General features: G+C 39.4%; 1 protein-coding gene across 1 annotated transcript in view; it reads left to right on the top strand.

The window, feature by feature from the left end:
* Positions 1-94: 94 nt before the first annotated feature.
* LOC126818831 (nucleolar protein 4-like) overlaps positions 95-17602 on the top strand; it is a 150763-nt gene continuing 133255 nt past the window's right edge. The window contains exon 1 of the mRNA XM_050546466.2: positions 95-206. The gene's annotated coding sequence lies outside the window, so the exon portion shown is untranslated. The remainder of the gene's footprint in view (positions 207-17602) is intronic.

The following is a 17602-nucleotide window of genomic DNA, read 5'->3' as shown; positions in this document are numbered from 1 at the left end:
GCGCATTAAAAAAATCAAGTCCTAATATTATTTTAGGGTGCAAATTCTTTATAACAAAAAATCGAACTGATAAACATCTTTCTCCTATTTGTAGCTGAAGATGGACTTGACCTAAGATTAAAGTGCGTTCCTTATTCGCAGTTGTAATAAATGTCTTCTCTTTAAGCGGTAACAAGACACAAAAATCAGCACCACTGTCTAATAAAGTAAGTGTCCCACAATTATTTATTTTCACACGAATATAATTACCTAAAAGTTCACAGTTCAATGTGTCTAATTTTAATTCTTCTCCTTTAGACACTCTTACAACAAACGGAGAAACTTTATTGGAATTCGTCAGTTTTAGTTCCGGAGAAAACAATTTCTAGCAAAGTTATTAGGCCCACCACACCTGTAACAGACAATTGGTTCTCGATCGTGACTAGGCCGTACACGTGGGACTCGATTCAGTGACGCGCGTGGTACTTGATCCTGGTTTACATGTTGTACACGATTCGCTGCCCCCCCCCCCCCACACACACACACACACTGTACGTGATTCTGTTCACTTCGTTGAAACTGTTGACAATTATTACGATTTCCATAACTACTACTGCCTTGGTTTTTAAATTGATAACACTGGCGAGCAATGTGTCCATATTTATTACATAGTTGACATTTAACCTGAGGACCGCCAATATCTTCGACACGGGCTGACGTAACAGAATTACTAACCGGCAACTTGTTCTTGAAGACTGTTGAGAGCGGTGAGAACTGAGCCACTTACCCCATCACTCGTAACTAACAGCGACCGATTTACTACTCGGGCCAGCTGTACGGCATCTTGGAATGTTTGATTACAATGCTGGATTACAGTTTGGGGGTCAGTCCCCTAATAAAAATTGACAGTTTCTCCTGATCAGTCTTATTAAGCCTGAAAGGGCTATACACCCGGAAAACACCCGGAAAACTACCGGAAAATACCATGTTATACTGAATACCGGAAAACACCGGAAAAACACTAAATATCGGAAAACACACTAAATACCGGAAACCACCCTAAATACTAGGTAACCCGGAGAAGGGCTATACTATGAACCGGAAACTAACCCTAACCCAGGCACACAGAGGACCAGGCTCCCGGTTATCTATTTAGGGTGCTAGTCTCCTGGTTACCTATTTAGGGTATTTTCAGGAACAAACCCGGCAGAGGTAAAAAATTATTCACAGAAAAATCCACATTGAAACCACCTAAAAAGTCATTATCACCAGCGCCATCCTAAAAACTTTCGACGAAATGAACACAGAAATATCATCCCTTCAGCCACAATCACAAATACCAAATCTCAACCGAGCAACTAAAACAGCATTAAACGCCCTCAAAAAAGACAAAAACATAATAATTAAGAAAAGCGACAAAGGCTCGTGTTGTATCATGATGAATCGCGCAGACTATATCTCAGAGGCAGAAAAACAATTAAGTAATCCTATACATTACACTAAATTAGACCAACCCATCTTTGAGGACACCGCAACTTTAATAAACAACATCTTACATGAAGTGCAAGACAAGGAATACATAACAGCAAAACAATATGATTATCTATCTGCTAAATCTGACTGCCGACAAAGACATCTCTATACACTACCAAAAATACATAAAAATCCAGAAACAGAATGGTTTATATCTAATAAATTATCCAAGGGGCGCCCAATAATATACTGTGGCAGCGAATCATACAACATATCACAATATATAGACCATTTCTTATTACCCCTAGCATGCCAACACCCATCCTACCTTAAAGACACTAACGATTTCATTCACAAAATCAAACAGTTAAGAGTCCCCGAACACACCATTTTAATATCCATCGACGTACAGAGCATGTACACGAACATCTATAATAACACGGGTATTGAAGCAGTTAGGAAAGCATTTCTTAGGAACCCGCAAGCATCCAGGCCGGACGAAGAAATCCTCAAACTACTCGACATTTGTCTGAGGAGGAATGACTTTGCTTTCAACGACCAAGTATACCTCCAGTCTTCTGGAACTGCGATGGGAAAACGATTTGCCCCGAGTTATGCAAACCTCTTCATGGCGGAGTGGGAAAGGGAAGTTCTGCCGCTCTGCCCATTAAAGCCGGATTTCTAGGGGCGCGTTCTAGATGACGTTTTCATAGTCTGGACGTAAACACTAGACGAATTTTGGACGTTTTTCAACATTCTGAACAATCATCATCCATCTGTCAAATTAACCGCAAATGTAAGTCATAACAGCATAGATTTTCTTGACACCACCATCTTTAAAAGTAGCAACACCAAAAACACCGGCAAACTGGAAAATAAAGTATTTTTCAAAGAAACCGATACACATCAATTATTGTTCAAGAGCAGCTTTCACCCCAAACATACCTTCTCTGGCATCATAAAATCACAGATTCTCCGTTTTCATAGGATATGTACTCAGAAGACCGACTTTGAGTCAGCATGTACGCTGGTATTTGGCAAACTAAGAGAAAGGGGATACTCCAAACGCTATCTACGTCGTATTAAAAACAACACTCTAGCTGAACTTGCCGCCAAAGAAACAAATAATATGCAATCAGCAGTTACAACGAAAACTTGTGGCCATCCAAGATGTCAAACATGCAAAATCTTAAACATATCCGACCATTTCCATAACAAAACATCTGGCACACAATTCCCAATATTAGACCAACTTTCATGCAGTAGTTCAAATATAAGTTATCTAATTTTATGCAGACAATGTGACAAGCAATACGTAGGGGAGACTCAAAATGCACTTAGGGAAAGAATTAACGGTCACCGATCAGACACCGGAAAACAAGCGGAAAACACCGGAAAACTACCGTAAAACACCATGTTATACTGAATACCGGAAAACGCCAGAAAAACACTAAATACCGGAAAACACACTAAATAGCGGAAACCACCCTAAAGAGGTAACCCGGAGAAGGGCTATACTATAAACCGGAAACTAACCCTAACCCTAACCCTAACCCAGGCACATAGAGGACCAGGCTCCCGGTTACCTATTTAGGGTGCCAGTCTCCGGCTTACCTATTTAGGGTATTTTCCGGTATTTAGTGTGTTTCCGGTATTTAGTGTTTTTCCGGTGTTTCCGGTATTCAGTATAAAATGGTGTTTTCCGGTTGTTTCCCGGTGGTTTTCCGGTGTTTTCCGGTATATAGTATTGCCTTATAATGTTCAATATTTTGTAAAGAATGCATTTGACGTTTCCATAACCATGTTGGTTGATTTGAAAAATGTTCATTAAAATTATTATGAACCGTTATGATCCATGTCCACTTTTTGAACTAGTTACCTTACATCATGTCGAATATAATGGAAGCCAGTTTCACTGCTCGTAGTAAGATTTATAGATTATTCTATTGTAATATTTAAATTTCGTATGTATCTAAGTTAATTATTATTCCATTTCATAATTATTATCTAATATGTACTATTTATTTGACTTGTCATTTATAACATGCTTTGGAAATAATAACAGACAAGGCACCGTTGACCGCGTGCATATGACTGACAGGTAGTAGGCGTGGTTATTGAAGTACGTTTGGTCGGGAAATTAACATTGTCTGCGATATCACTTCGGTGGAAGCGGACGTTAAATAAAGCTATTTCACACACACGGAAATGAACAGAAGTCATGATGCGTCAGTGGCGGTAAGACCTTGCCAGTAGACGAACTCGTGGGATTGGCGCGGCGGTTCGAGAGAGAGAGAGAGAGAGAGAGAGAGTTAGAGCTCAAGGGGGAGCCGTGCACTGTAAAGAGAGGATTTATAATAAAGAAAAGAAAAAGTAGAAGTCGTTGTTCTTCGCCACCTTTTGGCTGGCTACCTGACCCTCCGCTGAAAAGCGAGCTACTCTACCATTTAGGGGCTATAGCTAGGCCCCTGTCCGTCTGTTCACTACACAGTGTATGTCTTTTTGGTGGCAGAGGTGGGATAAATGCGACTTTGTACAGATGGAACTACAGGACACTGATGACGGAGAAGTATTTATTACGAACAGAAATAAGTTACAGAAATTACTGTCGGAGAAGAGCGATTTAATGTCCGACATGGCGAGTTCTCCTGGAAATGAGCAGAGTCAAGGTACAGCAGACGACAAAGAACAAAAAATGGAAACTCCGTTAGCGAGTTATCGAAGTTTTGGAAGAGGTCTACGGAGACCAGATATATTTAATAGAGATTCATTTTACAATCGAGCTTCTGGTGCTATACGTAAGCGTTGTACGACTACCTATGACGATGACAACAGCAATCAGGAAAAACTGGAGACCCCTCCATTGGGAGCTGAAGGGGGAGTTGGAAGTGCACCTCGAAGAAATGGGCCAAATCCTATGCCAGGGCGAACAATGATAAAGCCCCAGACCTTTGATGGAACCACTTCTTTGTTAGATTACCAGATACATTTTGAGACCTGTGCGGAGTTGAACCAATGGAACCCGATGGATAAAGTCCTTCGTCTAGCTGGAGTTTAAACCGACAATGTGTAATCAGTTTGCCGTCGCTAAGACCAGAAGAGCGAAGGAATTATGATTTACTTATGAGTGTCCTAATAAAAAGATTTTTACCAGCTAATCAAACCCATCTATATTGCGCAGAGTTGCGAGCCAGGGGTCGTAAACCAAGAGAAAGTCTGCCGGAATTAGGACAGGCGATACGTCGGAAGCTCAGTCTTTCATATCCGACGGCTACGCTAGAACTACAGGATACTTTATCTCGAGACGCCTTTTACGACGCTCTCCAATCGGACAGAGAACTGGTTTGGAGAGTCCAGCAGTCTAGGCCAGTAAGTTTGGAACAAGCAATTCAAATAGCCGTTGAATTTGAAGCATTCATGTCTGCTAACAAACATAATTATGATCATGGTTTCTCGAGAGTTGTCGAAGGAGAAGGTAAATTAACCAAGCTACAAAGAGATATGGAAGACATGAAACATTTAATAAAAGATATGGAAGTGGCATTGAAAGCTGAAAACAGACAATGGAGTAATCAAAGTTGTCCCGCTTGGAACGGAAGTAATACATGGAATAACCAGCGCCAACGACAGAGTGGCGGAGGTAATACAGAAAGAGTATTTACACCAGGGAAGTTTGAACAAAACAGTCGAGCAGATGAAGACTATGTGTGTTATCGGTGTGGAGAAGGAAACGGTCACATAGCAAGAAACTGTGGCACACCTGGAAATAATTTCCGAGTCATCAGAGGGAAACGCAATACGAGACTCCCGTCTAATGTATTTGAGTGAGGCGGGGCTTCACATTAAAGCAAAAATATATGATGTGGCGAGTCATTGTCTGTTGGATACGGGCGCGACTCTAACAATAGTATCACATGAACTTTACATGTTGATTTCGAAAGGTAATAGACCTGTTTTGCATCCCATAAAGCAGACGTTAAGAGCAGCAAATGGACAATGTTTAAAGACACACGAAAAGGGTATATTCATGTTTAATATAGATGGCTCCATATATGAACACGAGGCCGTGGTAGCAGAAATAGGGTCACAGTGCATCATCGGTCTGGACTTCCTCCAAAACAATAACTGTACAATCGATGTAATGGGAAAAGTTTTAACAGTCGCGGACAAGAAATATGACGCTCACTTAGAAGGCAACATTGGCATTTGTCGAGTAAGTTTAGCTGAAACAACGAGTTTACCTGCACGACACGAGAAAATCGTACCAGCTTTTCTTCGGGCGGATAAAAAAAAATATGGCTTGACACGCCAGGAATAATAGAGCCAATTGCTTCCTTGAAAATTTATCGATCAACCCTTTTCACAGACGTCCAGCTTACCACTTCCCGTCAATGCAGTAAGATAGAATATGTAGTTTTCTCATGGACAATTGAGCGAAAGTTGGGGTTTTCTCAAGGAAAACTGGTCAACGAGTTGGGGAAAAAAGCTCGAAAAGTAATCCAGAAAAAAAATCCTGTGTGCGGCCCGCGGAATATGATGAATATGTTGAATATTATTATGGTTCAAGTGATTATATTTGGTCCTGGAATGAAAGTAAGCTCAGAAACAAGTAGATTCTTAGCCCTTCCAACGAGATGGATAGCTCTTGGAAAGGATAGACACTTTTCAGATTACAGCCTGTCCGAGAATTGCGTGGCATCCATTTCGTTAGGTGATTAGGACACATAGCGGTTAAACCTGGAACTTCAACTCGAACCATTCAGAGATTTATTAACTCGCTTTTGATGATCTTTGCTGTTTTATGATGCAATTTTTTGTTACCTAGGGAGGAGTTGGCCTGATCGTGTCTTCCACTAATTCTTACAACCCTGATGCCAGCGTTACTAGTAAGAATCAGGAGACCGGCGCAACCGGTATATAACGGGGCCCTCAGAGGGCTGTGTTTAATCTACTGAAATACTGAAACACTGAAATCTACTGAAAACTAAAATTAAAATACAAAATAAAATATGGTCAATGATGGAGGTAGATTGATTGCGTCTTTTAAAACATTCAAAACATAAAAGGCATCAACAAAATTTTGGAGAAAAAAAATCGGAATTTTTTTTTTTTTTGTGTGTGTGTGTGTGTGTGTGTGTGTGTGTGGGGGGGGGGGCTATTTGTAAAACGAACATCGTAATGACCTTGACCTTCCTTCATCGGCGCTCACTTGGTCCAAAACCGCACACAGAGGACCAGGCTCCGGGTTACCTATTTAGGGTGTTTTCCGGTATTTAGGATGTTTTCCGGTATTTAGTTTTTTTCCGGTGTTTTCCGGTATTCAGTATAAAATGGTGTTTTCCGGTTGTTTTCCGGTGTTTTCCGGTATATAGTATGGCCCGGCGAGTCCCATAGTTTTAGTAAAGAAAAAGGACGGGTCATTAATATTTTGCGTCGACTACCGACCTATTAATGATCTTACAGAGAAAGACGCACACCCGCTCCCGAGAATAGACCAAACTCTAGATTGCCTGGGTGGAGTTAAATGGTTTTCCACCCTTGATCTTCTCTCGGGCTACTGGCAGGTTGAAGTTAAGGACGAAGATAAACCAAAGACTGCATTTACCACAATGTATGGATTATTTCAGTTCCGAGTGATGCCCCAAGCACATTCGAACGTTTAACAGTGGGGAGTTTGCCTAGTCCATCTTGATAACATAATTGTCTTCTCTAAGGATTTCCATCAACATATAAAAAATTTAGATATGGTATTTAACAGAATATCTGATTCTGGTTTAAAATTTAAACCGTCAAAATGTTGTTTGTTCCAAAGGAAAGTAGATTTATTGGGTCATGTGATATCTTCAGATGGGATATCTACTGATCCTGGTAAAATAAGAAGCATTCGTGATTGTCCCGAGCCCAGCTCTGTTAGTGAGGTGCGGAGTTTTCTCGGACTATGTGGATATTATAGAAGATTTATTGAGAGTTACGCTCGAATTGCTAGTCCACTAGACCGACTTACGGAGAAAGGGAGGGACTTCAAATGGACCAAAGAATGCCAGGAAGCATTTGACACCCTTAAGAGTAGGCTTATTACAGCTCCTATACTTACGTTTCCTAATCCAGAGCTCCCATTCGTGCTAGACACAGATGCAAGTGGGAATGGCATTGGGGCCGTCTTATCGCAAGTTGTCGATTCACATGAAAAGGTTATAGCTTATGCTTCTCGCTCACTATCTAAAACAGTAAGAAATGATTGTGTTACCCGTAGAGAGTTGTTAGTGGTGGTCCATTTCGTTAAACATTTTAAGCCGTATTTATACGGGCGTCAATTTACAATCAGAACCGACCATGAGGCTCTGAAATGGCTGCTCAACTTTAAAAACCCTGATGAACAACTAGCTCGGTGGTAGGAGACGGTGGCTATGTATGACTTTAAAAAAGTATTTCGGCCTGGAAGAGTCCACAATAATGCCGACGCTCTTTCAAGAAATCCCTGCTTGAAGTGTCCTAAATCATCCGAAAATTCATGTTTACATTTAATTGGGATCGATATAACTGGCTTTAGTATCAAACAGAAGAAAGATCACGATATCTCATTAATTATCGACTGGATATCGCTAAGTGGTAAACCAGTTGTCTCCATGGAGAGTCCATTTGTAAAGAAACTATGGAGCAAATTTCTACCAATTGGTTATTCAAAATGATGTCCTTTATATAGAGGAACAGAAACTCGGCTTACCTGCACGGAAAAGAATTGTTGTACCCACTTCAGAAAGAAACGAAATAATAAGACTTTCCCATGATATTCCATCTAGTGCGCATCTAGGTGTAACAAAAACTACCGAAAGAATTAAGCAGAAATATTTCTGGCCAGGCTTAAAACGAGATGTTATGGAATTTGTTGCTACGTGCCTTGTGTGTTGCCCTATTAAAATGCGAAAAAGAAAAGCCGGATTAGAATCTTATGCAGCAGGTGCGCCAGTGGAAAGAATAGCGGTCGACATAGTAGGGAGGATAGAACCAGCTACAGAACGCGGTAATGCGTACATACTTGTAACAGACTATTATACAAAGTACACAGAGGCCTACGCTTTGAGAAATATGGAGGCCATAACGGTTGCGAGGGTATTACTCGAAAACTTCTTACTACGATTCGGATTACCACGACAGTTGCATTCTGATCAAGGGCGTCAATTGAGAGCACCGTATTTCAAGTGTTGTGTTCGCTATCGGTAATCGAAAAAACAAGGACAACACCGTATCGTACACAATCTTATGGACAAGTCGAAAGAGCTAATATGACTCTAAAGTCCATGCTTTCATCCTATGTTCAGGAAAGGGGCGACGATTGGGACGTTGTCTTAACTTATGTTATGTTTGCATACAGATCCACGACACACCAAGCGACGAATGAAATACCAAACTTCTCATGTTTGGACGGGATGTCAACACGCCCGTTGACCTACAATTTGGAGTACCTCCAGGAGAATCATACTGCGAAACTCAACACTGGAGTAATTTTATTAGAAGAACAATGGAAGAAGCCCATCGTATAACCAGGAAATACCTCGAAGGACAACTTCGACGACAGAAAAACTATTATGACCCAAAACATGGACGCGAACCTTTGATTACTGGAACATTAGTATGGTTATATTCGCCAGTGAAAAAGCCAAACATTCCTAATAAACTACAAAAATATTGGAGAGGCCTGTTTCGTGTGCTTAAGAAATATTCCGATATTACGTACGAAATAATAGATGAGCAATCGGATCGCCGTCAAGAAGTCCACATTGATCGATTACGCGAATTCAGGAAACGTGCGGAGAATGATCCGATTGTAACGGCGGAAAGTGATCTATCCAGTGACGATGAACCTCAAGTACCTGCTCAAGAACCATTACATTATTGTGATAACAATGATAATCAATCCGACTACAACGAGCTCTTTAGATTAGGTTTCCAAACCAAACGTACTAGTCTGGGACGAGTGACTAAACGACCAGCCTATTTAGATAATTATGTATGCTGAACTTTCCTTAGGTGCCAAATTTAGATTATGATTCTTATTTTTGTAGAGTCTATGGGTTATTTTAGATATCGGAGGTGTGGTTTTGCTACAACTAAATCCACGAATTGGAAAAGGCATCTGGACTCCAAACGCCACATGAATATATCCGAAGCACTGGATAAAGAAGAGACACGGCAGAAGATAACGATACCCCGCTTTTCAAAGTCCCTAAAAAAATCCAGTAACAAACCCGCTACTGTTACAAGGGAGGATGTTACTAGTATTTCTTCTGAGCTGGATATTGGAGAAGAACCTCAAATTGAGTCATTCCCTAGATCGCCAATTCGCATAACGTTATCTCCAGAAAGGAATACGCCTAGTATGAAATCTGTCGGTGTTCAGTGCAATTTGGTAGCTATCGAAGAACCATTTACCGCTACAGAACGTCTTCAAGGTGACAGATTAGTCAGCAGGAGTATATGTACATCGTATGCTGCTGATGTTGACAGCTATTTTAATACGATGGATGCTCTTAAGAGACCATAATTTATCGGTAGAATTCCAGGACTATGTTATTTTGAAAACATTTTAATAAGTGACAATGAACATGAAGTATAAACAGGATAGGACTCCACATTTGATTATTTGATGAGCTGAGTTGTTACAATATGCCGCATAGGCTAATGTCCATTAATAATTTGTTTACATTTTTATATTGGTTTTCATTGTTTGTTTATAGTTTGTTTGTTTCTCTCTCTTACGCATGCGTTTATCGGTATATTAAAAGGATATTATAATGCGTGGACGCATTTATACGAAGGCGTGGGGTGTGTTATGAACCGTTATGATCCATGTCCACTTTTTGAACTAGTTACCTTATATCATGTCGAATACAATGGAAGCCAGTTCAGTTCCACTGCTCGTAGTAAGATTTATAGATTATTCTATTGTAATATTTTAATTTCATACGTAACTAAGTTAATTATTGTACCATTTCATAATTATTATCTAATATGTACTATTTATTTGACTTGTCATTTATAACATGCTTTGGAAATAATAACAGACAAGGCACCGTTGACCGCGTGCATATGACTGACGGGTGACTCGCTAGCATATAAAAATACGTTTGGTCGGGAAATGAACAGAAGTCATGATGCGTCTGTGGCGGTAAGACCTTGCCAGTAAACGGACTCGTGGGATTGGCGCGGTGGTTCGAGAGAGAGAGTTAGGCCTCAAGAGAGAGCCGAGCACTGTAAAGAGAGGATTTATAATAAAGATAAAGAATGGTTTCTCTTTGTCAGTGATGCAGGATGGAGGACCTGACAAGGACAGCTGTCTAGTCGTTCGGATGGGACGAAAAACCGAGGTCCCGTGTACACATTGGCGTGCACTTAAAAGATCCCTTGGCAGTTGGAATTCGATATAAGAGTAGGCCGTAGAGCCGCTGCCCGGGCAAAATTTCCCTCATAGCACACTGTATGGCGTATGCCCGTCTTCATTAGCCCAGGTTAGGAGCAGAACAGTAGGACGTTAAACCCCATTTCATTTCATTTCATTTCATTTTATAATAAAGAAAAGAAAAAGTACAAGTCGTTGTTCTTCGCCACCTTTTGGTTGGCTACCTGACCCTCCGCTGAAAAGCGAGCTACTCTACCATTTAGGGGCTATAGCTAGACCCCTGTCCGTCCGTTCACTACAAATAAAATAAAACCAAGTACGAACAATCCAAACCATTAGACAAAATTCGAAGTCCTAAAAAAACGGTATAGGCAAAATAGTGTAATAAGGCAAAATAGTGTAATCAGCATATGGACTGTTCACCGTGTACAAAATACACGACAAACAGTGGTAACAGGTGTCCGGAAGAGTAAGCTTACCCTGCCTGGCGCCACACCCGCCATAGCTGCATCCAAACTATTAGGCGAAATCTCGGTAAAATAGCGTGATTGGCCAATGGACTATCAATGACAGCCTACACCGGTTGTGTTCCCAAAACAAACGGTATAGGCAAAATAGTGTAATCAGGCAAAATAGTGTAATCAGCAAATGGACTGCTCACCGTGTACAAAATACACGACAAACAGTGGTAACAGGTGTCCGGAAGAGTAAGCTTACCCTGCCTGGCGCCACACCCGCCATAGCTGCATCCAAACTATTAGGCGAAATCTCGGTAAAATAGCGTGATTGGCCAATGAACTATCAGTATGCAAAATGCACGTGATGAACAGTGTTAACGATGTAGTAGACAGACATTATCAGGGAGATAGTATACGCGTCAATTAAATATATCTAGAATAATAGCCGAGAGAGACATGTTATATTTACCAAATCAAGTAAATATGACGGCCATAAAACTTTTTAAAGGTTTTAATAAGTTTAGTTCGCAAGTATCCCTGTAGTTGCAGCTTAGATGACAAATGCCTCGATCTACTTAAAAAATCAGAATCAAATGAACAAGCTCTCGCGTAACGAATTAGTTGAGACACAAACACTCCATAAGCTGGTGATATTGGAATGTTACTACTAATAAATGGAAAGTTAACAATCGGAAAGTCAAAGTCATCACGTTTATCGTACAATTTAACACTAAGTTTATGGCAATTGTCAAAATCGAGACGCAAATCCAAGTAGGAAGCGTAATTGTCACCGTCAGTAGTGTTTTTAATTTCGAGCTCATCAGGATATATGAATTCTACATAATCACTAAATTTTGGATTATTCAGTGATAGAACATCATCGATATATCGATAAGTGAAATTAAAATGTCTGACTAATCGTTTATTTGATTTTACAAGTGCCTGTATGTAATCGGCTTCGTAGGAATAGAGAAACAAATCAAAAATGAAATGAAATGAAATGGAGTTTAACGTCCTACTGTTCTGCTCCTAACCTGGGCTAATGAAGACGGGCATACGCCATACAGTGTGCTATGAGGGAAATTTTGCCCGGACAGCGGCACTACGGCCTACTCTTATATCGAATTCCAACTGCCAAGGGATCTTTTACGTGCATTCCAATGTATACACGGGACCTCGGTTTTTCGTCTCATCCGAAGGACTAGACAGCTATCCTTGTCAGGCCCTCCGTCCTGCATCACTGACAAGGGGGAACCACGCCGGAAAATCTGGATGAACTTTCTCGGCCAATGCAGGGATCGAACACCCGACCTCCAGGCTAGCGAGCTAGCGTCTTACCCACTTAGCCACGTGATCCCCAGAAACAAATCAGCAAGCAAAGGTGCACAGTTGGTGCCCATGGGGATACCTACAACTTGCTGATAAATTTCCCTTCCAAATTCAACAAAGATATTATCAATTAAAAAATCCAACATCTGAATTATCTTGTTGGCGGTGAATTTATTTTTGGAATCACTATGGTTCTTGACAAAATATGTGGAATTGTAATTAACAACTAAATATTGATATCTAACATTTCCTGATTTAGATGAAAAGACACTGTGAATAATGTCTTTTAACCGAGCTTTTAATTTACTATGGGGAATTTTAGTGTACAAAGTAGAAAAGTCAAACGTTTGTATAGATGAGATTGAAGCAAGTGATCTAGATTTTAAACCATCAAGTAATTCTTTGGAATTTTTTAATATCCACATTTGATTAGAACCACTACGAGAGTATATTTTGTCGCAGTATTTTTGAATACCCTCTTTCACTGCCGTTAGTATGGATGTCAATACTTTTGAAAGTGGTTTTGTGGAACAACGGGATGAACCTGCTATAAAACGTTGCTTGCAGGGATTTTTATGTAGTTTAGGTATCCAATATAACAAGGGCAGATCTGTATGGGTATCTCCACATGGAGTACCAAATGAAGTGAGTACAGATCTGTGATTGGATATAATTTCATCCTTACTAAGCGTAGAGCGTTTATACGTAGCACTGTCGATTGATTTCCCGAAATTAAGTTCTTTGAACAGGCAGTCATAATAATATCGTTTACATATAAACACTAAGTTATTGGACGCTTTGTCAGCCGGTACAATGACATAATTGTCATGTAAGGCGTTGAGATTTTCAACAATGCTAACATCATTGAAAACACATTTAGGCCTAGTATCAACTAACAAACGTTGCATATAAATTCTTCGTTTAAGTAAACGACTGATAGACTTAGTCCAATCTGAGAGACTATCAGAGATAACATCTTCCCTCTTGGCCCATGATCTGGCGTAGTCCTCTACGGCATCCATAATAAGTTTGAAATTTTGATCCCATGAAAATGGTTGCGGTTCCAGGTATTTGGGTCCTTTGGACAAAATCTCACGTAACTTATTATTCTGGACTATGTTTAAATCACCAGTGACTACATTTCCAGCTGGTTGGTAAATGAAGGACGACGTAGAGCAAGAACAGGGTAGAGGGTCATCATATAATTCGTTTGCATTGATGTTAGATAATGCGTTTCTGTAATTAAATATTTTGGATGCAATGAGTTTAGTATACGTATAAGAAATCCTAGGAACAGTAACAGTTTTGAAGTCAGGAGGGATGTGTGCTGTGACTTGCTTATGGTGTAATATTTGGCTTAACCCGATAGCATCAATGCCTTTATTAGCAAATTTCAGTTTTAGAAAGGAACTCTTGGTGGTGTTCGACACATCCGGCTCAGTCGCAATGTCCAAACGACGGTGGGCAATGTCAAGAACAATGGATACAACCCTGTATTCAGTGGATGCAGGATCAGTGCAATTTGAATCCAAACATTCAGATTTAAGTAATTTCAAAATAGTAAGTGGAATCGAATATAATTTAGTACGTATATGGTGTGGCCCTAGTGGTTCTTGGATAATTTCCAAAAGGGCATCAAGTGAAATCGTGCTGAGCTTGGGTGGTGTGTAGCGACGATGTCCATGACTGCGTTTTCGACGAAAAACTTTGGGTATAACGTCATGACATTAACATTGCTACACGCAGGGCTAGACAAATTTCCAATACTAGCTACATTGTCATTGCATCCGTAAGGGGTGGTAGTACCTAATGTACGTATCCAATATTCCTCCCGGATTCTGCGAAAGGGAGTACTCAAAGTAGGGCTGTTGGTATGGTGGTAAATTTTCTCTAATATAGACACCCTCAAAGATAGTACAGAGTGGTCAGGTTGGTTAAAATGCCTATAAAGAATCTGGTTACTACCCTTATTAATATTGTGACGATGACCGTTAATGCGTAAATGTAAAGGTCCTTTAGTTTCGCCAACATAAACCAGTCCGCAGAGTGTACATTCTATACCGTAGATAATATTGGAGGTTTTACAATTTAGTTTCTCAAACCCACGTGTAAAATAAGTTTTCTTAGTTAATGAACTTGTAAAAAAATTATTACTATTCAAAATAGGACAGGTTTTACAATTTTTAGACATACATTTAGAAATATAACAATTATATTGATCTGATGAAAAATGCAAAATATCAGTTAGTTTGACAGAACATGGTTGGGTTGAGATTAATGAAGTATCCGAGGAATTTAAAACATTACAGGCACCTGAACGAAGAATATCTCCCATACTATTACTAGTATTTTGGGATATATCAAGTCTTGTAGGATTTTGTTGTACACCGACAGGCAAACGCTGGAACCACTGCAATGCGGCATAAATGCTGGGCCAATTTGTTCATTTCTCAATCTCCGCAACTGTGCCCATGCTTGAAATCGTGTGAGCCAAGTAAACGGATCCTCTGACGGTTGGCCGGAAAAACTTTCGAGTCGAACGGAAGAATTCATTACCCCGGTTGAAAACTCCAGTGAAGACAGACAAATCAGGACTAAATTAACAAAAATCATCACAGCGACATATTTTCACAATTACAACGGATTAAGCATACTCCACCATATGTGACGTTTCTTTGTACGCCACGGGCCAAGGAATTAGTCAGTTCTGGGAGTGTTTAGCTCCATAACACACAAATATACCACATTTATCTAAACCACGTTTTATTTACACTATTTACATTCATGGAGAACATCAACTCTCGGGTTCACACAATAAACCACGGTGTTACGTCATATTACACAAAAAGCTTGTTATCTCCCTTTAATCGTAAATGGACAGGAGAGCTATACTTCACAGTTACACAATAGCGCGACGTCAAAACAGGGACATAACTCCAGTATGTCAAAAGGCAAATTAATTATTTATAAAATGAATGTTCATCTTCGTCCATTAAGCTTCGGAGAGAATAACTCTATTAGTCTGTTCTCTTTGGCTTCCAGCAACAGTTCATTGGTGAAATTCAATTTATATATTGGTGTTACTTTGAATTTGCCCTTTCCACAGGTTTCTAGATGACTACCAAGCGGAATTGTTCTATTTTCCGGATGTAGTATTTGGGACCTGTGTAAGTTCCTTCGTAGATTCAACTGTTTGTCGTTTTTGCCAAATAGAATTATTCTCTCCGAAGCTTAATGGACAAAGATGAACATTCATTTTATAAATAATTAATTCTCCTTTGACAGACTGGAGTTATGTCCCTGTTTTGACGTCGCGCTATTGTGTAACTAAGCGACGCCATTGTCTTTTGTATTAGCCCTGAAGACGCCGTAAGGCCGATAGATCTTGGCACTAATGTAAAAGTTATTTAAATATAGATTATTCCATCCAAATATTAGTATTCTTTGGTATATAAATCTGGAGTTCGTTCTTTTAACTCGTTTAATTCTATATATATATATATATATATATATATCAAACACAACAGGGATACATTTAAATCTGAGGTAGAATTTGTTTATTCAAACAAATGTTTGTGGATTTGACATTTGCCCATATATATTTTATAAAGATCTTACCAAGTCTGCGTAATAGTTCTAGGTGATCTTGGCTTAATTTATATGTCAGTAGATATTTGAGTGGGTGCACATCAGTATAAAAGAGATCTGAAGACAAACCAAGAATGCTGTCTATATTTATGACCATTCCCATAAATCCTGTTTTCCTGAAATTAGCAGCATTTAAAGAGATTAATATTCTTTGCTTGAAAAAGATACAAGAAAAATACAGTCGTTAATGATTCTTATTTTCAGTTATATGTTTGTGTAAAAGATCAACTTTACTATGGGGATTTTTAGTGTATAAAGTAGAAAAGTCAAACGTTTGAATAGATGAGACTGAAGCAAGGGATCTAGATTGCAAACCATCAAGTAATTCTTTGGAATTTTTCAATATCCACATTTGATTTATACCACTACGAGAGTATATTTTGTCACAGTATTTTTGAATACCCTCTTTAACAGCCGTTAGTATAGATGTCAATACTTTTGAAAGTGGTTTTGTGGAACAACGGGATAAACCTGCTATAAAACGTTGCTTGTAGGGATTTTTATGTAGTTTAGGTATCCAATATAACAAGGGCAAATCTGTATAGGTATCTCCACACGGAGTACCAAATGAAGTGAGTACAGATTTGTGATTGGATATAATTTAATCCTTACTAAGAGTAGATCGTTTATATGTAGCACTGTCGATTGGTTTCCCGAAATTAAGTTCTTGAACAGACAGTCAAAATAATGTCGTTTACATGTTATCACATGAGGCTGAGCGCGATATGCTGCTCGCGTTCTACCTGTGGGAATTTTTCGATTTTTATGTTATTTATATACAATTTTAACGTGCCATTTTTTGCATGGACTTTTTAGGACTACTGTGGATACATTGTGGGAGGTAATTTTTTAAGCTTTTTGTGTGAATTTTGCAAAATTTTGCAAGATTTGTTTGTCTATGGATTTTTAATAGTGATCATTCAAGTGTGACATTGACTTTCACCCTAACAAACGCGAGCGGATTAGTAACATTCAGTGATTACTTATCAGTAATGTCGCTTAAGTACTCCAGAGACTTCTTGCTGCAATTTTCTTTAAGTAATATATTCGACAAAAATATTTTGAGCTTTCTAAAAAACGCCACGATGCGTCTAGTTAAACGCACGAGACGTGGCTGTTCTGCGGGGAAAAGGCGTCGATCTAAGACCCCAAATCGAATCCCTGTCCATACAACAAACAGAATCGTCAGTAAACCAAACGACCGTCTTGTCAATCACAACAATCTCCTTGTACCAAAGATTGATAATGATGCTAAAATTAAAAAATTCCATGTCTCTCTCTTGAATGCGCGATCAGTTAACAACAAGGCAACTGAAAT

This window comes from Patella vulgata, chromosome 4 (assembly GCF_932274485.2).
Source record: "Patella vulgata chromosome 4, xgPatVulg1.2, whole genome shotgun sequence".
Classification (NCBI taxonomy): domain Eukaryota; kingdom Metazoa; phylum Mollusca; class Gastropoda; family Patellidae; genus Patella; species Patella vulgata.
Note: the sequence above shows the minus strand (reverse complement) of the source record. Positions and strands in the feature narration are given on the sequence as shown.